Source organism: Arachis ipaensis, chromosome B2, assembly GCF_059453495.1.
Source record: "Arachis ipaensis isolate K30076 ecotype BB chromosome B2, ASM5945349v1, whole genome shotgun sequence".
Lineage (NCBI taxonomy): Eukaryota > Viridiplantae > Streptophyta > Magnoliopsida > Fabales > Fabaceae > Arachis > Arachis ipaensis.
This window is the reverse complement of record NC_142437.1, coordinates 45,208,718-45,233,022: the sequence shown is the minus strand read 5'-3', so window position 1 is coordinate 45,233,022 and position 24,305 is coordinate 45,208,718. Positions and strand designations below refer to the sequence as shown.

General features: G+C 39.2%; 1 non-coding gene across 1 annotated transcript; it reads left to right on the top strand.

The window, feature by feature from the left end:
* The first annotated feature begins 11,011 nt into the window (after positions 1 to 11,011).
* Positions 11,012 to 11,118, top strand: LOC148573826 (small nucleolar RNA R71). The gene has a single exon (XR_015906219.1). It is a non-coding gene; the product is annotated as a small nucleolar RNA R71 (small nucleolar RNA).
* The last annotated feature ends 13,187 nt before the right edge of the window (positions 11,119 to 24,305 follow it).

Sequence of the window (24,305 nt, the reverse complement as noted above, 5' to 3'; positions counted from 1 at the left end):
AAGCTCAAGAACTCATTGACATGGTTGCTAATAACCAGTTCATGTACACTTCTGAGAGGAATCCTGTGAGTAATGGGACGCCTATGAAGAAAGGGAATTCTTGAAATTGATACTCTGAATGCCATACTGGCTCAGAATAAAATATTGACTCAGCAAGTCAATATGATTTCTCAGAGTCTGACTGGAATGCAAGCTGCATCCAACAGTACTCAAGAGGCTTCTTACGAAGAAGAAGCTTATGATCCTGAGAACCCTGCAATAGTAGAGGTAAATTACATGGGTGAACCATATGGAAACACCTATAATCCATCATGGAGAAATCATCCAAATCTCTCATGGAAGGATCAAAGGCCTCAACAAGGCTTTAATAATGGTGGAAGAAACAGATTTAGCAATAGCAAGCCTTTTCCATCATCCACTCAGCAACAGACAGATAACTCTGAACAAAGTACCTCTAATTTAGCAAACTTAGTCTCTGATCTATCCAAGGCCACTGCAAGTTTCATGAATGAAACAAGGTCTTCCATTAGAAATTTGGAAGCACAAGTGGGCCAGCTGAGTAAAAGGATCACTGAAATCCCTCCTAGTACTCTCCCAAGCAATACAGAAGAGAATCCAAAAGGAGAGTGCAAGGACATTGACATAAGCACCATAGCCGAACCTGTAAGGGAAAGAGAGGACATGAATCCCAAGGAGGAAGACCTCCTGGGACGTCCAGTGATCAATAAGGAGCTTCCCTCTGAGGAACCAAAGGACTCTGAGGCTCATCTAGAGACCATAGAGATTCCATTGAACCTCCTTATGCCATTCATGAGCTCTGATGAGTATTCCTCTTCTAAAGAGAATGAGGATGTTACTGAAGAGCAAGCTGCCAAGTTCCTTGGTGCAATCATGAAGCTAAATGCCAAATTATTTGGTATTGAGACTTGGGAAGATGAACCTCCCTTGTTCACCAATGAACTAAGTGATCTGGATCAACTGACATTGCCTCAGAAGAGACAGGATCCTGGAAAGTTCATAATACCTTGTACCATAGGCACCATGATCTTTAAGGCTCTGTGTGACCTTGGTTCAGGGATAAACCTCATGCCCCTTTCTGTAATAGAGAAATTGGGAATCTATGGGGTGCAAGCTGCTAAAATCTCATTAGAGATGGCAGACAATTCAAGAAAACAGGCTTATGGACAAGTAGAGGACGTGTTAGTGAAGGTTGAAGGCCTTTACATCCCTACTGACTTCATAGTCTTGGATACTGGAAAGGAAGAGGATGAATCCATCATCCTAGAAAGACCTTTCCTAGCTACAGCAAGAGCTGTGATTGATGTGGACAGAGGAGAATTGATCCTTCAAATGAATGAGGACAACCTTGTGTTTACAACTCAAGGATCTCTCTCTGCATCCATGGAGAGGAAGCATAAAAAGCTTCTCTCAAAGTAGAGTCAACCAAAGCCCCCACAGTCAAACTCTAAGTTTGGTGTTGGGAGGCCACAACCAAACTCTAATTTTGGTGTCAAACCCCCATATCTAAACTCTAAGTTTGGTGTTGGGAGGTCTCAACAAAGCTCTGCACATCTGTGAGGCTCCATGAGAGCCCACTGTCAAGCTATTGACATTAAAGAAGCGCTTGTTGGGAGGTAACCCAATGTTTATTTATCTAATTTTCAGTGTTTTTCATGTTTTATTAGGTTCATGATCATGTGGAGTCACAAAATAAATATAAAAATTGAAAATGGAATCAAAAACAGCAGAAGAAAAATCACACCCTGGAGGAAGACCTTACTGGCGTTTAAACGCCAGTAAGAAGCATGTTTTGGGCGTTCAACGCCAGAACAGAGCATGGTTTTGGTGCTGAACGCCAGAAATGGGCAGCATCTGGGCGTTTGAACGCCAGAAATGCACCCTGGAGAAGAGCTGGCGCTGAACGCCCAGAACAAGCATGGTTCTGGCGTTCAACGCCAGAAATGGGCAACAAATGGGCGTTCAACGCACAGAACAAGCACCAATCTGGTGCTGAACGACCAGAGTTGTGTGCAAAGGCATTTTACATGCCTAATTTGGTGCAAGGTTGTAAATCCTTAAGCACCTCAGGATCTGTGGACCCCACAGGATCACCTTAGGATCTGTGGACCCCACAGGATCCCCACCTACCTCCACTTACTTCTTCTCACCCCTCTTTCACACAATCCCATAAACACTCTTCTCCAAAACCCTTCACCAATCACTTCAATCTCTCTTCCCTATCACCTCTTCACCACTCACATCCATCCACTCTTCTCCATAAACCTACCTCATAAACTCCACCTACCTTCAAAATTAAAAATCAATTTCCCACCCAAACCCACCCTAAATGGCCGAACTTACCCCCCTCCCTTCCCTATATAAAGCCTTCCATTCTTCTTCATTTTCACACAACACAACCCTCTCTTTCCCTTCTTGGCCGAAACACACCTCCCCCCTCTTCTCCATATTTTCTTCTTCTTCTTCATCTAATTCTTTCTTTTCTTGCTCGAGGGCGAGCAATATTCTAAGTTTGGTGTGGTAAAAGCATAAGCTTTTTGTTTTTCCATTACCATTGATGGCACCTAAGACCGGAGAATCCTCTAGAAGAGGAAAAGGGAAGACAAAAGCTTCCACCTCCGAGTCATGGGAGATGGAAAGGTTCATCTCCAAAGCCCATCAAGACCACTTCTATGATGTTGTGGCCAAGAAGAAAGTGATCTCCGAGGTCCCTTTCAAGCTCAAGAGAAATGAGTATCCGGAGATCCGACATGAAATCCAAAGAAGAGGTTGGGAAGTTCTAACAAACCCCATCCAACAAGTCGGTATCTTAATGGTTCAAGAGTTCTATGCCAATACATGGATCACTAAGAACCATGATCAAAGTAAGAACCCGAATCCAAAGAATTATATTACAATGGTTCGGAGGAAATACCTAGATTTTAGTCCGGAAATTGTGAGGTTGGCGTTTAACTTGCCCATGATGCAAGGAGATGAACGCCCCTACACTAGAAGGGTCAACTTTAATCAAAGGTTGAACCAAGTTCTTATGGACATATGTGTGGAAGGAGCTCAATGGAAGATTGACTCCAAAGGCAAGCCAGTTCAACTAAGAAGACTGGACCTCAAGCCTGTGGCTAGAGGATGGTTGGAGTTCATCCAATGCTCCATCATGCCCACTAGCAACCGATCTGAAGTTACTGTGGATCGGGCCATCATGATTCATAGCATCATGATTGGAGAGGAAGTAGAAGTTCATGAAGTCATCTCCCTTGAACTCTACAAAATAGCCGAAAAGCCCTCCCTTGGGGCAAGGCTAGCTTTTCCTCATCTTATTTGCCATCTATGTTACTCAGTTGGAGCTTTCATAGAAGGAGACATTCACATTGAGGAAGAGAAGCCCATCACTAAGAAAAAGATGGAGCAAGCAAGAGAGCCCATCCATGGAGCTCAAGAGGCGCAGGAAGCTCATCACCATGAGATCCCAGAGATGCCTCAAATGCATTTTCCTCCACAAAACTATTAGGCGCAAATCAACACCTCCCTAGGAGAATTAAGTTCCAACATGGGACAACTAAGGGTGGAACATCAAGAGCACTCCATCATCCTTCATGAAATAAGAGAAGATCAAAAAGCAATGAGGGAGGAGCAACAAAGACAAGGAAGAGACATAGAAGAGCTCAAGGACATCATTGGTTCCTCAAGAAGGAAACGCCACCATCACTAAGGTGGATTCATTCCTTGTTCTTATTTCTTCTGTTTTTCGCTTTCTATGTTATGTGCTTATCTATGTTTGTGTCTTCATTACATGATCATTAGTAGTTAGTAACTATGTATTAAAGCTATGAATGTCCTATGAATCCATCACCTCTCTTAAATGAAAAATGTTTTAATTCAAAAGAACAAGAAGTACATGAGTTTTGAATTTATCCTTGAACTTAGCTTAATTATATTGATGTGGTGACAATGCTTCTTGTTTTCTGAATGTATGCTTGAACAGTGCATATGTCTTTTGAAGTTGTTGTTTAAGAATGTTAAATATGTTGGCTCTTGAAAGAATGATGATTAGGAGACATGTTATTTGATAATCTGAAAAATCATAAAAATGATTCTTGAAGCAAGAAAAAGCAGCAAAGAACAAAGCTTGCAAAAAAAAAAGAAAAAAAAAGGCGAAAAAAAAAGAGAGCAAAAGCAAGAAGAAAAAGCCAAAAGCTCTTAAAACCAAGAGGCAAGAGAAAAAAGCCAATAACCCTTAAAACCAAAAGGCAAGGGCAAATAAAAAGGATCCCAAGGCTTTGAGCATCAGTGGATAGGAGGGCCTAAAGGAATAAAATCCTGGCCTAAGCGGCTAAACCAAGCTGTCCCTAACCATGTGCTTGTGGCGTGAAGGTGTCAAGTGAAAACTTGAGACTGAGCAGTTAAAGTCAAGGTCCAAAGCAAAAAAAGAGTGTGCTTAAGAACCCTGGACACCTCTAATTGGGGACTTTAGCAAAGCTGAGTCACAATCTGAAAAGGTTCACCCAGTTATGTGTCTGTGGCATTTATGTATCCGGTGGTAATACTGGAAAACAAAGTGCTTAGGGCCATGGCCAAGACTCATAAAGAAGTTGTGTTCAAGAATCATCATACTGAACTAGGAGAGTCAATAACACTATCTGAACTCTGAAATCCTATAGAAGCCAATCATTCTGAATTTCAATGGATAAAGTGAGATGCCAGAACTATTCAAGAGGCAAAAAGCTATAAGTCCCGCTCATTTGATTGGAGCTATGTTTCATTGATAGTTTGGAATTTATAGTATATTCTCTTCTTTTTATCCTATTTGATTTTCAGTTGCTTGGGGACAAGCAACAATTTAAGTTTGGTGTTGTGATGAGCGGATAATTTATACGCTTTTTGGCATTATTTTTAGTATGTTTTTAGTAGAATCTAGTTACTTTTAGGGATGTTTTCATTAGTTTTTATGATAAATTCACATTTCTGGACTTTACTATAAGTTTATGTGTTTTTCTATGATTTCAGGTATTTTCTGACTGAAATTGAGGGACTTGAGCAAAAATCAGATTCAGAGGTTGAAGAAGGACTGCTGATGCTGTTGGATTCTGACCTCCCTGCACTCAAAATGGATTTTCTGGAGCTACAAAAATCAAAATGGCGCGATTCCAATTGCGTTGGAAAGTAGACATCCAGGGATTTCCAGAAATATATAATAGTCCATACTTTGTCCAAGTTTAGACGATGCAAACTGGCGTTCAACGCCAGTTCTCTGCCCAATTCTGGCGTCCAGCGCCAGAAACAAGTTGCAAAGTAGAGTTCAACGCCCAAACTGGCACAAAAGCTGGCGTTCAACTCCAAGAATGACCGCTCCACGTGTAGACTTCAAGCTCAGCCCAAGCACACACCAAGTGGGCCCCAGAAGTGGATTTATGCATCAATTACTTACTTCTATAAACCCTAGTAGCTAGTTTATTATAAATAGGACCTTTTACTATTGTATTAGACATCTTTGGAATCATCTTTGGATTATCTTTTGATCTTTGGATCATCTTTGGATGCCTGGTTCTTAGATCAGAGGGGCTGGCCATTCGGCCATGCCTGGACCTTTCACTTATGTATTTTCAAACGGTAGAGTTTCTGCACTCCATAGATTAAGGTGTGGAGCTCTGCTGTTCCTCAAAGATTAATGCAAAGTACTACTATTTTTCTATTCAATTCATCTTATTTCACTTCTAAGATATTCATTCGCACTTCAACCTGAATGTGATGAACGTGACAATCATCATCATTCCCTATGAACGCGTGCCTGACAACCACTTCCGTTCTACCTTAGATTGAATGAGTATCTCTTAGATCTCTTAACCAGAATCTTCGTGGTGTAAGCTAGATTGATGGTGGCATTCATGAGAATCCGGAAAGTCTAAACCTTGTCTGTGGTATTCCGAATAGGATTCTGGGATTGAATGACTGTGACGAGCTTCAAACTCGCGATTGCTGGGCGTAGTGACAGACGCAAAAGGAGGGTGAATCCTATTCCAGCATGATCGGGAACCTCAGATGATTAGCCGTGCTGTGACAGAGCATTTGGACCATTTTCACAAGAGGAGGGGATGTAGCCATTGACAACGGTGATGCCCTTGCATAAAGCCAGCCATGGAAAGGAGTAAGACTGATTGGATGAAGACAGCAGGAAAGCAGAGATTCAGAGGAACGAAAGCATCTCTACACGCTTATCTGAAATTCTCACCAATGAATTACATAAGTGTTTCTATCCTTATTTTATTATATTATTTTCGAAAACTCCATAACTATTTTATATCTGCCTGACTGAGATTTACAAGGTGACCATAGCTTGCTTCATACCAACAATCTCCGTGGGATTCGACCCTTACTCACGTAAGGTATTACTTGGACGACCAGTGCACTTGCTGGTTAGTTATGCGAAGTTGTGAAGATATGTTTAGACCATGGTTCTGTGCATCCGTTTTTGGTGCCATTGCCAGGGAATCAATTTCGAACAACAATTCACAACCTGAGTAACAATTTCGCATACCAATGCCCATGCTCTCATCCTTGCTTGTCCTCATTGTGTCTCTCTTGAGTGCTTGTACTTCCACTTCCCTTGCCTTTTCCAAGCAGTTTTTTCCAGAAGCCAGTATCTTCTATCTTCTTCTTTAGTGCTTCTTTCTGCTGTTTCACCTTCCCTTCTTCTTGCTCTACCAATTCTTTTTGGACCTCATCATATGTGGGAATGGCATAGTGGAGATGATGCAAATGATTAGACATGTAATTCAACTTGGCTTGAGTGTTTACATAGAACTCCTCCCTATGTAGTTGCCTTCCTTCATTGAGTACACTGAACTCATTGAAAGTTTTCATTTGGGCTATTTGCCGCTGGTTGAGTTCTTGCAAGGGCTTCTCTTGAAGCTCTTACCTCTCATTCACTTGGTTGATGGCTTGAGTGAGCTGGGAGTAGTGTTCCTGTTGCTGCTCCATTTGTTGTTTTTGCCATGCTTCCTGTTGGCTCAGCCAGTTGGATTGAAGGTTCAGTATTTGCTCTTGTCCTTCCATATGTCTCATCCACAGATCCTCAATGGCTCTTAGAAGGTGACTCATGTTCAAGTTGGCTGGATCATAATACTCTCCTTGTTGATATTCTTCCTAATGAGGTTCCTCTTGGTGAACTCTTTCTTTTGCTTTTGGTTTTCCTATTTGTGGCCTTCTTTGTTGCTGAGCAGGTGTAGTATAAACCAATCGCTCGAGTGTAACTGGCCTCCCTGGGTTCACCCAGTCTGGATTGCTGTCCTCAAATACTACCTTGGCCTTATTGCATAAGCGGAGAATGGTGCTGGGGTACCAAAGCCTGGCACCTGAATCAACCTTCTCAGCCGAATCTTGAATCCCCTCGGCGATGAGCTCATTCACATTGATTTTCCCACCCTGTATTAAGCAATGCACGATAGTAGCTCGATTGATGTTTACCTCTGAATTATTTGCAGCTGGTAGAATAGACCTCCTTACGAGTTCGAACCATCCCTTGGCTTCAGGGCTCAGGTCTCCCCTCTTGATGAACTTGGGTCTCTCATCTGTGTACCTCTCCCAGTCAGCTGCTATAACACAGATGTCTGACACTATCTCTGAGAGCTCATCATTATCAGGGCTTATACTTATCCTTGTCTGATAACTGTCCTCATCAAAATGAGGTGATTTCAGGTGAAGAGCTCTAGTTATGGCATTTGGGCTGAAGTCCACCTCCTTTCCTCTCACGTAACTTTTGAAGGTTGGGGCCTTGGTTTTATCTTCTCTTACTACATTTGCATAAAATTCTTTGATGAGGTTTCCATTGATCTTCCCCTCTGGACTTGTGAGCAATTGCCACCCCCTCTGTTCGACTTTCTCCAGAATTTGTGGTGACTCAATTACATTGATTTGGAAGATTAACTCTGGCAATATCTTTCTGGCCCTTATCCGTTTGAATTCACGTTCATGAAAGGCAGTTTTGAATCTCTTCTCATCGAAAGGAACACTCTCTATGGGTTCCTTCCTCTTTTGCCTCTTTGAGCTTGATGATGCCATGAATTGAGTTGCTGTTTTGAGGGGGGGGTGGAGGATACAGATAGATGAGGAATAGGTTGGCTAGGACAGAGTGTGATGAAGGGGGTTGAGCAAGCCGAAAGTATGAAGTGTGGAGAGTGGGAATTTGAGTGTGAGGAATGAGCATGCACTAAGGTTCACTTATATAGGGAGATCATGGGTGGATGGAAGGTGTGGATTGCAAGGATTGTTGCTTGATGGACGGTTGGGGTTGTGTATGAAGGAAGGACAAGGATCATCACTTAATGAGAGTGATTGGTTTGGTCTTCAAGGGTCTTCCTTCTCCAATGTTGCATGGCAACGTTTCCCCATGCGTTCCCTCTTGAGACATGTTGTAGTGTTCTTCATTAAGTGGTAGAATCTCCCCCCATTTAATTGTCCAATCAATCCCCTTCAATGCTCTTTTCCTTTTTCCTATAAAGATTTAAAATAAGGGAATTAATATCATAAAAATCAAACTCTACGGCTAGAATAATAAAGAGAAGAAAAAGAGTTTGTTTATTTATGAATTTCAACTAACTAACTACTTGTGTATCCTTATAGGCAGATTGATGGCACCATGGGGTGACATCAAACTTAGTTTGGAGTACTTGTGATGAAAAGTTTTGTTCAAAGCTCCAGGAGTTCTGCTTTGAACACCAAACTTGTTCCTCACTATATACTGCACAATAAGGACTTCACCAAGTTTGGGTTGGAATTCATAAACATTGATTTTTTTACTATTTTCTAAAAACATATAAAACATGGGTTGCCTCCCATGAAGCGCTTCTTTAGCGTCACTAGCTTGACGTTTTTCCTTCATCAGGGTGGTTGGTAGTGCTTAAAGTCCTCCCCTCTTGCTGTGGACTTATATCCATTGGTTGGATCAATGATCTCCACATGTTCCAGGGAAAGAACTCTGTTGATAGTGAAGACCTTAGGTAACTGAGATGGTACAGTGGGGAGATTAGGGGGAATATCTGGGAAGTAAGCTGAGACAACTCTATCCCCTGGAGAGAAGTCTTCCGTAGGGATCTTCTTGTTTCTCCACCTCCTTGGTACCTTCTTCTTTGTTTCTTTTGAGGTTGCCTTGCCCTCGGTGACCTCTTTTTCTAAAGGAGTTGTGATGCTGTCTTTACCTGCCTCTAGAGGTTTAGGTTCCTCCAACTTTTCCTTGAGCTGTGGCAATTGCTGTTTTCCTTATTTATCAATTAAGGGGATCACAGAATGAACTGGCTGTGCTTCAGTGCTTGTCTTCTCTTTCAGTGTCTCATTTTCATCTGTGCTTAGTTCCTTGTCCTCTTGATCTGTTTCTTGTGAGAGTTTGAAAACATTGAAGCTGAGTCGTTCATCATGGATTCTCAATATTAGCTCCCCTTTCTCTACATCAATGAGTGCTCTGGCTGTAGCTAGGAATGGTCTTCCCAATATGATTGGGTGAGTGTGACTCTCTTCCATGTCCAGGATGACAAAGTCTGTTGGGAGAAAGTATTTCCCAACCTTTAGCAACACATTTTCCACCACTCCTATTGCTTGCTTTTGAGTTTTGTCAGCCAGTCTGATGATTACATCTGTGGGCATTATCTCATTGATCTGCAGCCTCTTCACTAGGGATAAGGGCAGTAAGTTGATGCTGGCCCCCAAATCACATAGTGCTCTATCGAACATAGTTTCACCTATGGCACAAGGGATGTGAAAACTCCCTGGGTCTCTTCTTTTTGTAGGCAACTCAGGTTGAATAAGGGCACTACATTCCTTGTTCATCACTATAGTCTGGCCTCCTTTAAGTGAGCTTTTCCTGGGAAGAAGTTCCTTCATATACTTGATGAATGCAGGCATTTGTTGAATTGCCTTGATGAATGGTATGTTTACATGCAGAGATGCAAACAAGTCTAGGAACCTTGAGTATATTCTCTTTCCCACAGCACCATTGAGCAGTTGAGGGAAGGGTGCATAGAGCTTCAGCAGCTCTTGTTATGAGATTTCTGGTTCTTGGTGATCTCTATCCTCCTCCTTTGTTGAGTTGTCTTCAGGTTGTTCGAAAAGTTTGCCTTGCTTGTCTTCAGTCTCTTGATCACTTGTAGTGACCATTTTGCAATCTTCCCATCTTACTTTCTTTACTTCTCCTTTGGTGTTTTTCTCCGTGTCACTCGGGAAGCTATCGGTAGGTTTGGGAATCTTCTCAGCTAAACATCCCACCTGGAATTCCAGCTTCCTAATGGTCTCTCCCTGGTTCTTAATATTGGCTCGCACCTCCTCTTTGAACACCTTATTTTCTTGAATCTCTTGGCATATTCCTTCAAGTAAGATTTCAATCTTAGAGAGCTTTTCATCAATTGATGGGTGATTCGGAGCAGATGTGCTATTTTGGTTTTGATAGGCGTGTGGAGAAGTGTTGTTGTGGGGGTGTTGAGATGTCCTCTGTGTGAATTGTTGGTGAGCTGCATTGTTGTTGGAGTTGTAACGTCTCTGGTCTTGGTTTTGATCTTGCTGACTTCCCCACCCAAAGTTTGGGTGGTTTCTCCATCCAGGATTGTAGGTCTTGGAGTATGGATCATAGTTTTGCCTTGGTGAATTCCCAATGTAGTTGGCTTGCTCCTGACTACCCTCTGCTTCTTCATTCACTCCTTCTTGGGTTGTTGATGAAGTTGAGATTGCTGCTACTTGGTTCCTCTCCATCTTCTTGGTGAGGTCAGCCAGCTGCTGGGTAATGAGCTTGTTTTGGGCCAACAGAGCATCTACATTGTTGAGCTCCATTACTCCTCTTGTGTTCCCTCTTTCGGAAGCATAGAAGTAGTTGTTCTCTGCTACTGTTTCAATGACATCTATAGCCTCCTCAATGGTTTTCTTCTTGTTCAAGGATCCTCCGGATGAATGGTCTACGGCCTTCTTTGACTCATAAGAGAGCCCTTCATAGAAAATGTGTAGCTGCACCCATTCATTGAACATATCTGGTGGGCACCTCCTTGTTAGGTCTTTAAACCTCTCCCATGCTTCATATAGAGTCTCACCATCTTGTTGCCTGAAAGTTTGGACCTCAGCTCTCAGCCTATTGATTCTTTGAGAAGGGTAAAATCTTACTAAGAATTTGTTCACCACGTCTTCCCAAGTTGTCAAGCTTTCCCTTGGGAAAGATTCCAGCCACTTGGTTGCCTTATCCCTGAGTGAGAATGGAAATAAGAGCAGTCTATAGGCGTCAGGATGAACACCATTAGACTTCACTATGTCACATATTCTCAGGAAGGTGGTTAAATGTTGATTGGGGTCTTCTTGAACACCTCCTCCAAACGAACAGTTGTTCTGAACAAGGGTGATGAGCTGTGGTTTAAGTTCAAAGTTGTTGGCATGGATTGTTGGCTTTTGGATGCTACTTCCACAATTGCCTGGGTTTGGATTGATGTAAGAGCCCAAAACTCTTCTATCCTCCCCAGCATGATTTGATCTACCTCTTCCCCCATGGTTATGAGCCTCTTCTTCATGATGGTTTTCCATGTTGTCTTCCATGTTTGGTTTAAAGAATTCCTCTTCTTCCTCAGCACCAACCACTTTCTTTCCTCTTGCCTCCCTCCTTAATCTAAGGAAGGTCCTCTCAGGTTCAGAATCGAAGGAAGTTGAAGCCCTGCTTCTTCTCCCTGTCATACAACCATCAAGTACAAGCAAGAAAAGATAGGTGCAGAAAGTATTTTTGTCAGAATTACTGTTAGTTGTGGGTGATGTAATATATCAAACAGTTAGTGGGTTAGCAAACAGAATTGAAAATAACAAAGAAAAACAAAAGAGTAGAGGGGGAAGGGAAGAAGTTTAACTAAAACAGAAAGTAAATCACTCAAACAGAAAATAAAATTCACAAAATAAAAATGCTCAATCTAGTGATCTTCCAATTTAATCATTGTTGATGCACAATCAATCCCCGGCAACGACGCCATAAACTTGATGCAGGTGAAAACTGTCTCTCAACAAATTTCCTTCGGCAAGTGTACCAAATTTGTCGTCAAATAAAAACTCACAATAGAGTGAGGTCGAATCCCACAGAGATTGATTGATCAAGCAACTTTAATTAGAAGAATGTTCTAGTTGAGAGAATCCAGAATTTGGGTTGAGAATTGCAGAAAATAAAATGGCGGGAATGTAAATAACAGAAAAGTAAATGCTAGAATTAAAGGACTGGAAGTAAATGACTGAAATTAAATTGCAGAATTGTAAATGGGAATGGGGGATTTGCTCATAAAAGTAAATGGCAGAAATTAAAGAGAATGGGTAAGATCAGAGATGGGGAGTTCATTGGGCTTAGGAGATGTTGCAATTCTCTGGATCAAGTTCATTTTCATCTCTTCCTCAATCAATACACTCATTGATCTCCTTGGTAATCTTAATTGATTGAATTACAAATTCAATCTCTCAAATCTTGATCAATAGCTAATTCCTTGGTCAATTGCTCATGAGAAGAGATAAAGTATGGTCACTGATTATACCAAATGCATTTCCCAAATCAAGTATTGAGAGGGTTATAGTCACATACCCATCTAAACCCAATTTGGTCCAGCATGGGAAAGCATTTCTAGCTTGATCTCTTCATTCCTCTTTCAAGGTTCAGAAGAGATCCAAGTTTGAATAGCTTCTTTTCTAAGATAAATACCCAATTGGATGAAGATCGAAAGCTTTCAAGTAAAATCAAGAGAAAAGATAGAAGAAGAATAATGAAAATTAGTATTGATCCATCAAATTACAACAGAGCTCCCTAACCCAATGAAAGGGGTTTAGTTGTTCATAGCTCTAGAAAATGAAAACAAAGATGGAGAATACATCATAAAACTAGAAAAACGCAGAGAAGGTAAAATACAGAGAGTAGTTCTCTTTTCCAACTTTCTGAACTTTTTTTTTTTTACAATTCAAAGCTACTCCTATATATACTACTTTTCTCAGCTTCTAGTTGGCTCTTCAAGTCTTGGGCCTTTGGATCTTGAGTTTGAAGCAGTTCTCTTCTTCATTTGGGCTTGGCTTTACTTGCAGAGAGAAAGTGTGAAGTGGGCAGAGACTTTAGCTCAGGACATTAGGGGTGTTAACGTTTAGTGAAAATATGAGTTCGAGAACGTTAGTGACAATCAACTTTCTCACTAACATTCCTAAGTAAAAGCCACGTTAACTTCAACGTTTAGTGGCATAAACATTGCCACTAACGTTGCCTCTAAGTCCTTCGCACACGTTATTGAGACTTAACATTCCCAATAACTTTGAAAAGCCCCCTTTGTTCCCACATTAGAGCCCACGTTAACTTAGTTAACGTGGCTCTTTAACGTGGGCTTGCCATCCTTCGAGAACGTTAGTGACACTCAACATTGTCACTAACGTTTCAAGGTGCCCCTATGTCTCACATTAGAGTCCACGTTAACTAAGTTAACGTGGCTTCTAACGTGGCCATGCTTAGCCATCCCCAATGTTAGTGATAATGTTGAATGTCACTAACGTTGGTGTTTCTTTCACTCATCAACGTTAGCTTCCATGTTAACTAAGTTAACGTGGAAGTTAACGTGGCTCCTTGGGGGGTTGTGTGGTTGCTTCCAACGTTAGTGACAATGTTGGGTGTCACTAACGTTGTCGACCACTCTTGCTTCCTACGTTAGCTCCCACGTTAACCAAGTTAACGTGGGAGTTAACGTGGTATGTTTTTCCTTAGGCCAACGTTAGTGACAATGTTGAATGTCACTAACGTTGGCGTTTCCTCCCCCTTTTAACGTTAGAGGCCACGTTAACTAAGTTAACGTGGACTCTAACGTGGCCACTTATGAGCATTTGCCAACGTTAGTGACAATGTTAAGTGTCACTAACGTTGGCTCAACTTCCCCTCTCCACGTTAGAGTTCACGTTAACTTAGTTACGTGACTCTTAACGTGGTCAATGATGGCTTCGAGAGCGTTATTGGCAATCACTTTTCTCATCAACTTTGCAAGTTACCTCCCATTCCTTGCTTCCTTTGGTCCTGAAATCAAGCAATAGAGTGCATCAAAGTTCTAGTCCAAGTCATGGGTAATGCAACATACAATTTGTCACTAAACTCATGCAAAATCCTCATGAAATAATGTAAAATGCACAATGTATGCTTGAATCAAGGTGTAAGTGAATATATACCCAAAACTAGCTTATTTCCTAAGGGAATGCATGAAACTAGCCTAAAAACAGTAAAGAAAAGGTCAGTGAAACTGGCCAAGATGCCCTGGCATCAAGGCATCTGCTCCAATGCTTCAGCAAGTGGAAGATTGATTTCCTACTTCTTAAAGACCTCTAGAAAATTGGGAAATTGTTGATCTTTAAGCTCTCTTTGCAACCTTTGAGGATATGGCAAAGGAGGAGTGTAAGGCTTCACCACCTTCTTCTGCTCTTGTGTCTGCTCTTCCATGACTTGCTTCCCTTTCTTTGAAGCTTGTGATTCTTCCTCCTTCTCTTTGTTCTCTCGATCTTTTTCCTCTACTGCCACTTCTCTCTTGCTATTAGCCTTGTCCTCCGTTATCTTGCTGCCAATGTCATTCTCCAATGTTCTTCTATTTCTAAGTTGAATTGCTTTACATTCTTCCTTGGGGTTAGGAATGGTGTCAATTGGAAGTGTATTGGTTGGTCTCTCAGCTATTATTTGCTTGGATAATTGTCCAATTTGTCTCTCTATATTTCTCAGTGAAGCTTCATGGTTCTTGTTGGCCAATTCTTGATGCTTGATCATTTTCTCCATCATCATCTCCAAGTTGGAGATTCTTTGAGATTCTTGGGGTGGTTGTGGTTGAGTGAGGGACGTTGATGGTGGATGAAAGTTATTCTGGTTAGCTGAGGGATTATTTGGTGGATAGTAAGTGGATGCAGGGTTGTTATTTTGTGGTTTTATATATGGATTTTGGTTAGTGTTTTGATGGTTTTGATGGTTTGTGTTTCTGGAGTTGTTTTGGTTTGAGTTTCTCTGCTAAGGCTGCTAGTTTTGGTTCTCTCCCCACCTCAAATTGGGGTGGTTTCTCCAAGATGAATTGTAAATGTCTCCATGGAAATCATTCTGTCCAGCTCCTTGATTATGCATGTATTGCACTTGTTCAGGCTGCTGCTCTTCATAGCTCTCTTTTTGTTGTTCCCACACCACTGATGGTTGATTTGTAGTGCTCACTGCTGCAAGTTGTAGTCCATCCATCCTCTTTGACATCATTTCTATTTGCTGTTAAAGCTGCTGATGCATAATCATGTTTTGAGCCAAGATTGTGTCAACACCTTCAAGCTCAAATACGCCTCTCTTTGGAGCTACTTGCCTTTCAGAGAAGTAGAAATACTCATTGTTGGCCACCATGTCTATAAGATCATGTGCCTCTTGAGCAGTTTTCATCATTTGTAAGGATCCTCCTGAAGAATAATCCAATGCTCTCCTTAAACTTAAGGACAAGCCTTCATAAAAGTTCTGGAGCTCAACCCACTCACTGAACATTCCCTCTGGACACCTCCTAATCAAAGCTTTATACCTCTCCCAAGCTTCAAACAATGACTCTCCTTCTTGCTGTCTGAAGGTTTGCATATCAGTTTTCAATTTGATGACTCTTTGAGGGGGTAAAATTTGGCTAGGAATTTACTGACCAGATCATCCCAATTGGTGATGCTTTCTTTTGGAAATGTCTCTAACCAATGTGTGGCTTTGTCTCTCAGTGAAAATGGGAATAACAAGAGCTTATAGATGTCAGGGGTGGACTCCGTTAGTTTTGACAATGTCACAAATTCTCAAAAACACAGAGAGGTGTTGGTTTCGATCTTCAGTGGCACTTTCTCCATATTGACAATTATTCTGGACCAGGGTAATCAATTGAGGCTTAAGTTCGAAGTTATTAGCATGGACATTGGGGGTTAAGATGCTGCTCCCACAATTCCTTGGGTTGAGATAGTGTAGGAAGCTAAAACTCTTCTCTGAGGTTGACCATTGTTGTTGGCCACATCCTCAAGTGGATTAGGGATGTTAACCTCCATCTCTTGATCTTCCTCTTCTAACTCTTGGTCTCTGATCACTCCCTTCCCTCTTGCTTCTCTTCTTAATCTCAAGAATGTTCTCTCTGGCTCAAAATCAAATGAGGTAGATTCACCTCTTCTCCCTCCTGGCATATAAACATAAACAAACCAAAAACACAAAAGCAGGGCACTCTGTTGCTAGAGTGAGGTTATGGTTAGTAGAAACAAACTCTCAACAATACAAGAAAAACACCCATTCAGGTACACTTGAAAACTGTAGCTAAAAGTGAAAAAAATGATGCCTTAGGCTACGACTACACTTTTTGGGCTATGGCTACGCTTTTTGGGGTGATTCCTATTCGGCTGTTGCCTATTCTCAAAGGCTACGCTTTTCTACACCAAGGGTTACGCTTTTGGCATTTCGGAATCGGGTGCGCTTTTCAAGTGATGCTGTTTAGGACCAAAGGCTACGCTTTTTAGCTTCCATTTTTACCAGAATAGGCTACGCTTTTCAATGCTACTACATCACCTGTAAAGCATAGCCACATTGTATACTATAGCTACTCTATATAAGTGTAGCCTTAGGTCCCTGATTGTTTTTTTCTATTTTCTATATATATATATATATATATATATATATATATATATATATATATATATATATATATATATATATATATATATATATATATATATTCTAATAATCTTTTTTTTCTAAAACCTAATATTTAGTGAAATGATTATATATATAATCTTGTATTTTTAATTAAATTAGTCAAAAATTATAAAATAAAAATAAATACATAATAATACCATGCAATATTTTTTAAATAAAATCCTTAAACAAAATATATTTATAGGGAACTAAAAATATTGGGATGATCATAATTGAGTATTTATACATCTCACACTAAATTAAGCATGTCCATATCAAAATATACAATAGACCACTTAGAATTTACTACTAATAAACTACGAAAAACCAAAATATTATATTCTACATGATTATCTTCTAATAAAAGCCATAAATCTTTTGATAGCAGAGAAAAAACTATTGACATCAAATAGAGCACCTAGCATGACCAAATTGAACATATATTGAAGTAAATTCTTGGCTTCTCCCATTGAGCGCAACTGATTTCAGCGTCCCCTGTTCATAAAGGTCTGTTCTCATTCCTTTGCCTCAGAAAGCTGAGAAGCCATTGCCACAATTGATATTCAGAAACAAAACATATAATTTTTATTCATAATGATATCAAAATCTAATAATTAAATACGTAAACACGCAAACCAAAAAACTAATTATTGAATAATAGATAATTATAGAATTGAATAAAAACTCATGAATCAGAACTATTTAATAAATAAAAGTGTACATCAGTTGAATAAAAGCTCTTAACAATGTGATAACTCTTCCTTTGTGATAAAAGCTCATCTTCTAAACCCATGCTTGACAATGTTTTGAAATGATAGCAAGTTAATCTCTTAACAGAAACTAAATTCAAGTGAAGGAAGCAACTAAGTGTAATCACTAATAGTAGAGATTTAAATTCATTTACTGAAAAAAATTTCATTATGAAAGTAGTAGGAAGCAATTGTCGACAATAGTAGAGATTTAATCTCACAAAATGAGAAACGGATAACTTATATTTCACTATGCAGAGCAGTTTATTAAAAAATAAAAAATAAAAATATATCTTTATTCTGCTTTCATCTGACCCTTTTTGCCCTTGAGATCCCTTGAGAAATGGATAACTTGTGAAGGTATCAAAGTATCCAACTTCCCCATCTAATGTAAGTATTTCAACAGCTCTGGAACTAGAATCTCACATACATGAGAGAAGCCAATATAAAAGGAACCTATTTCAGCTAAATGTAAGTAGTCGCTGAGAGAATACCAAACTCATTTAGTAGCTAGCCACCTGGCATGTTTGACGATATTCACATAGAAAACAAAGTATAACAGTACATTGACATTAACTGAGAAAACAAACCTTTCGCACAACAATGAAATCACCCTTTGAAAAGCTCAACTCCTTTTCTGATTCAGCACTAAAAGAATGCATTGCCTTCAAGATGGCTGCAAAGTTACCTTGCAAGAGAAGTGTTTACTGATGATAAGTCATCTTATGCTAGTTTTACTAGCATTTTTACGTACTTTTATTAGGTTTTATGCACTTTCTTGCACAATAAGTAAGTGGTTGGAGTGGAATTTCATGATTATTTTGATTCAATCAAACATCATTTATTTTATACAAAATCGTGAGATTTATGCAAGAATTAAGTGATTATTATGATTGACGCAAATTCTTGTGATTTTGGTGAGACTTTGATTGCTTGTTTGGTTGATTTTAGGTGAGAAAATGAAGAAAAGAGGGAGCACTGTAGTATAAAGTTGCGTTCAAATAAAGAACGCCATGCTCACTTGCGACGTGCATGCGTGCATGACGCTTATGCGTCAGGGGCAAAACACGAAGACCCACGCATACACGTGCATGACGCGTACGCGTGGAAGTGTTTGGCGCTCGTTTCGAAAGAGAGCGCTATGTTAACTTACTCAGCGTTTTCGGGCAAGATCCAAATTTGGAGGCAAAGTTTTCAAATCGACGCGCACGCGTCAATGGAGCACCTGTGACAAAGCACGCTAATGCGTGGCTGGCGCTAAAGCCTGAATTGGATATTTGCTACCCACGCGCACACGTAGAGGATGCGCACGCGTGTGCAGCGCTCACTAAGCCAACGTAGCGCTCACTAAGTTAACGCTATCAACGACGCGTATGCGTGAAAGGGGCGCGCGAGCGTGTTTGGAGCTGAAGACTGATATTGACGTGCACACGTATATGACGCGCACGCGTCAATGAGGAAAAAGGTAAAAGGACGCGCACGCGTCAGTGACGCGCATTCGTGGATAAATGAACGCTGCGCTCGCTTAGAGAACGCAACGTTCCACTGGGAGCTGCAACAAATGGCCATTCTGATCCACTTCTTCATAGGCCAAAAAGCCCACTCCAAGTACTGGATGCCACAATTGGAAAGTGTATAAATAGATAGGAATTTGATTTCATAGGGGGCTCTCTTTTAGTTTTCATTTTAGAGTTTTTTAGAATTGAGATCAAATATGAATTTTTGTTTCTATTTTCGTTTTCTATCTTCTGCAACCTTTTACTTTCTGTTTTGGATTTGAGAACTTGGATTGGAGAATTCTTCTGAATTCCTTTAATTTGAAGTTATCTTTTACTTTTACTTTTTGTATTTTGAAGAACTGGAGTTCTGATCTTATCTTTCCTTCCACTTTTATTTCATTTGCAATTTCCTGTTTTCTGTTTTGTTAAGAGAGCAATTGAGATCTAAATTTTCTTTCTGTTTTTGTTATTCTTCTGCAATTGTCAATTTGTCTTTTAAGATTTGAGAACTGATCTAAGTTTTCATTCTGTTTTGACTCTTCTATTTCCATTTCTGTTTTGGGTACCAACATCCTAATTGATCTGTTTTCTGAATTTCTTCTTCTGAGCATTCTATAGTTTACTGCAATTTACTTTTTCCAGTTCTGTTTTGATTCCCAACACCAAAATCCCTTTACTATTCATGAAATTTAAGTTTCCCAGCAGTTTAGATTCAATAATTTACATTACTTGCACTTTAAGTTGCAGTTATTTACTTTTCTTACAATTTAAGTTTCAGCTTTTTTAATTTCTTGCACTTTAAATTTCTGCAATTTACTTCTTCTGCACTTTAAGATTCGGCCAATTGTCATTCTGCACTTTAGTTTACTTGCAATTTAGCTTCTGTTAATCGAATTTCACTCAAATTATCAACTATTCGCTTAACTAAATTCGTCACCAAACTAGAGTTGCTCAATCCATCAATCCCTGTGGGATCGACCTCACTCCTATGAGTTATTACTACTTGATGCGACCTGGTACACTTGCCGGTGAGTTTGTGTGGAATCGTTCTTTCCCTCATCAAGTTTTTGGCACCGTTGCCAGGGATTGATTTAGATTGACAATGATTAAGTAGGTGATAACCTAGATTAAGCACTTTTTCTTTGTTTTTGTTAAGCATTTCAACTGTTTAAGATTTTGTTTCAACTAACCTTAACTATACTCTAGCAGTAGGGTATTTTATTTTAGTTTTCTGGTTTATGTTTGTGTTGTATGCCAGGAGGAAGAAGAGGTGCATCCACCTCTTTTGATTTTGAGCCAGAGAGGACACTCTTGAGATTGAGAAGAGAAGCAAGAGGAAATGGAGTTGTAGGGGAAGAAGAATCAGAAGAAGAGGATCAAGAAATAGAGGGTAACATCCCAAATCCACCTGAGGATGTGGCTAACAACAATGGCCAGCCTCAGAGAAGAGTTTTAGCCTCTTACACTATCCCCAACCCAAGGAATTATGGGAGCAGTATCCTAACCCCCAATGTCCATGCCAATAACTTCGAACTCAAGCCTCAATTGATTACCCTGGTTCAAAATAATTGTCAATATGGAGGAAGTGCTGCTGAAGAACCAAACCAACACCTCTCTATATTTTTGAGAATTTGTGACACTGTTAAAACCAATGGAGTCCACCTTGACATCTACAAACTCTTGTTATTCCCATTTTCACTGAGAGACAAAGCATCACATTGGTTAGAAACCTTCCCTAAAGAAAGCATCACCAACTGGGATGATTTATTGAGAAAATTTCTAGCCAAATTCTATCCACCCCAGAGAGTCATTAAGCTAAAAACTAATGTGCAAACCTTCAGACAACTAGAAGGAGAATCATTGTATGAAGCTTGGGAGAGGTATAAGGCTTTGATTAGAAGATGTCCAGAAGGAATGTTCAGTGAATGGGTGGAGTTGCAGAATTTCTATGAAGGCTTGTCCTTGCCTTCAAGAAAAGCTTTGGATTATTCATTAGGAGGATCTTTGCAAATGATGAAAACAGCTCAAGAGGCACATGATCTTATAGACATGGTGACCAACAATGAGTATTTCTACTCCTCTAAAAGGCAGGAAGCTCCAAAGAAAGGTGTATTTGAGCTTGAAGGAGTTGATACAATATTAGCTCAGAATAAACTCATCCACCAATGATGAGCGGATAATTTATACGCTTTTTGGCATTGTTTTTACATAGTTTTTAGTATGATTTAGTTAGTTTTTAATATAATTTTATTAGTTTTTAAATAAAAATCACATTTCTGGACTTTACTAGGAGTTTGTGTTTTTTTCTGTGATTTCAGGTAATTTCTGGCTGAAATTGAGGGACTTGAGCAAAAATCTGATTCAGAGGCTGAAAAAGGACTGCAGATGTGTTGGATTGTGACCTCCTTGCACTCGAAGTGGATTTTCGGGAGCTACAAAAACTCAATTGGTGCGCTCTTAATTGCGTTGGAAAGTAGACATCCAGGGCTTTCTAGAAATATATAATAATCAATACTTTGCCCGAGTTTTGACGACGCAAATTGGCATTAAAATGCCAACTTCCTGCCCTATTCTGGAGTTAAATGCCAGAAATAGGGTTGCAAATCAGAGTTAAACGCCAGAAATAGGATTCAACCTGGCGTTTAACTCCAAAAAGAGTCTCTACACATGAAAGCTCAATGCTCAGCCCAAGCATACACCAAGTGGGCCCGAAAGTGGATTTCTACATCATTTACTTATCTTATGTAACCCTAGCTACTAGTTTAGTATAAAAATTACTTTTAGTGATTTATTTTACATCTTTTGATCATCCTTGATCAGGGATCAGTCTTTTTCCCTATTTTCAAATTCATATGCCATTTGGGGGAGGCTGGCCATTCGGCCATGCCTAGACCTTGCTCTTATGTATTTCCAACGGTAGAGTTTCTACACACCATAGATTAAGGTGTGGAGCTCTTCTGTTCCTTATGAATTAATGCAAAGTACTATTGTTTTTCTATTCAACTCAAGCCTATTTCTTCTCTAAGATATTCATTCGCATACAAGAACATGATGAGTGTGATGATTATGTGACGCTCATCACCATTCTCACTTATGAACGCGTGCCTGACAAACACTTCCGTTCTACATGAAAGCAAGCTTGAATGCATATCTCTTAGCCTCCTGATTTACGATCAGAGTCTTCGTGGTATAGGCTAGAATTATTGGCGGCCATTCTTGAGATCCGAAAAGTCTAAACCTTGTCTGTGGTATTCTGAGTAGGATCTGGGAAGGGATGGCTGTGATGAGCTGCAAACTCACGAGTGCTGGGCGTAGTGACAGACACAAAAGGATCACTGGATCCTATTCTAGCATGATCGAGAACCGACAGATGATCAGCCATGCGGTGATAGCGTATTTGGACCATTTTCATTGAGAGGATGGGATGTAGCCATTGACAACGGTGATGCCCAACATACAGCTTGCCATGGAAAGGAGTATGAGTGATTGGCTGAAAGCAGTAGGAAAGCAGAGGTTCAGAAGAAACAAAAGCATCTCCATACTTATCTGAAACTCTCACCAATGAATTGCATAAGTATCTCTATCTTATCTTATATTTTAATTATATTTTAACTATCAATTCACCATAACCATTTGAATCTGCCTGACTGAGATTTACAAGATGACCATAGCTTACTTCAAGCCGACAATCTCTGTGGGATCGACCCTTACTCACGTAAGGTTTATTACTTGGACGACCTAGTGCACTTGCTGGTTAGTTGTGCGAAGTTGTGAAAAAGAACTAAGATTATGAACGTGCGTATTAAGTTTTTGGCGCCGTTATCAAGGAATGAACAATCACGATTTCGTGCACCAAGTTTTTGGCGTCGTTGCCGGGGATTGTTCGAGTTTGGACAACTGACGGTTCATCTTGTTGCTCAAATTAGGTAATTTTATTTTAATTTTAAGGTTTTTGTTTTTATTATTTTTTTACTTTCGAAAAATCTTCAAAAAAAACAAAAAATTTTGAAAATAAATTGTTCTATGACTTCAGAATTTTTAAGAATGAATTCTAGAGTTTCATGATGATCTGTTGAAGTCTGACTGGCTGTGAAGCCATGTCTAATCTTTTGGACCGAGGCTTCAACTCATCATCACAAGAGCTTTGTTTTTATTCTCATCAATTCAGCTGTTGTATGCCTGATTTGTATCTTAAAGCTTGGCTGGCCATTGGCCATGTCTAGTATTTTGGACCGGAGCTTTCACTGAAAGCTTGGCTGGCTAGTAAGCCATGTCTAATTCCTAGACCGGAGCTTTAGACTAACATTGCATGATTCCTGGAATTCTCATTAGAAATTTTGAAATCCTTATTTTTCTTTTTCAAATTAATTTTCAAAAAAAAATACAAAAAAATTATAATAAAATCATAAAAAAAACCAAAAATATTTTGTGTTTCGTGTTTGAGTTTGGTGTCAATTGCATATTTTTAATTTTCACTAAAATTTTCGAAAAATTCATGCATAATGTCCTTCATGATCTTCAAGTTATTCTTGATGATCTTCTTTGTTTGATCTTTGCATTTTCCTGTTTTGTGTCTTTTCTTATTTTTCATATGCATTTTCAATTTGTTAGTGTCTAATTATTGAAAATTTCTAAGTTTGGTGTCTTGCATGTTTTTCTTTTCTTAAAAATTTTCAAAAAATAAGTCTTGATGTTCATCTTGACATTCAAAGTGTTCTTGGTGTTCATCTTGACATTCAAAGTGTTCTTGCATGCATCATGTGTTTTGATCTTGAATTTTCATGTTTTGCATCATTTTTATGTTTTTCTCTCTCCTCATTAAAAATCAAAAATAAAAAAATACCTTTTCCTTATTCTTCTCATAAATTTCGAATATTTGAGTTGACTTATTCAAACATTTTTAAAATTTAGTTGTTTCTTATGAGTCAAGTCAAATTTTCAATTTCATAATCCTATCTTTTCAAAACCTTTTCAAAAATCAAATCTTTTTCATTTTTCTTTCATTTTTTTCGAAAATTTTAAAAATTGATTTTCAAAATCTTTTTCTTATTTTTATTTCATATTTTTTAAAATCTTTACTAACAATTAATGTGATTGATTCAAAATTTTAAGTTATTACTTGCCTAGTAAGAAAGGTTCAATCTTTAAATTTTAAAATCATATCTTTTTGTTTCTTGTTAGTCAAGTAATTAACTTTAATTTCAAAAATCAAATCTTTTTAAATTTCTTTTTCTAAATCTCTTTCAAAATAAATTTCAATCACATCTTTTTCAAAACTTAATTTCAAAATCTTTTCTAACTTCTTATCTTTTCAAATTTGATTTTCAAATCTTTTTCAATTAACTACTTGACTTTTTGGTTTAATTTTAAAAG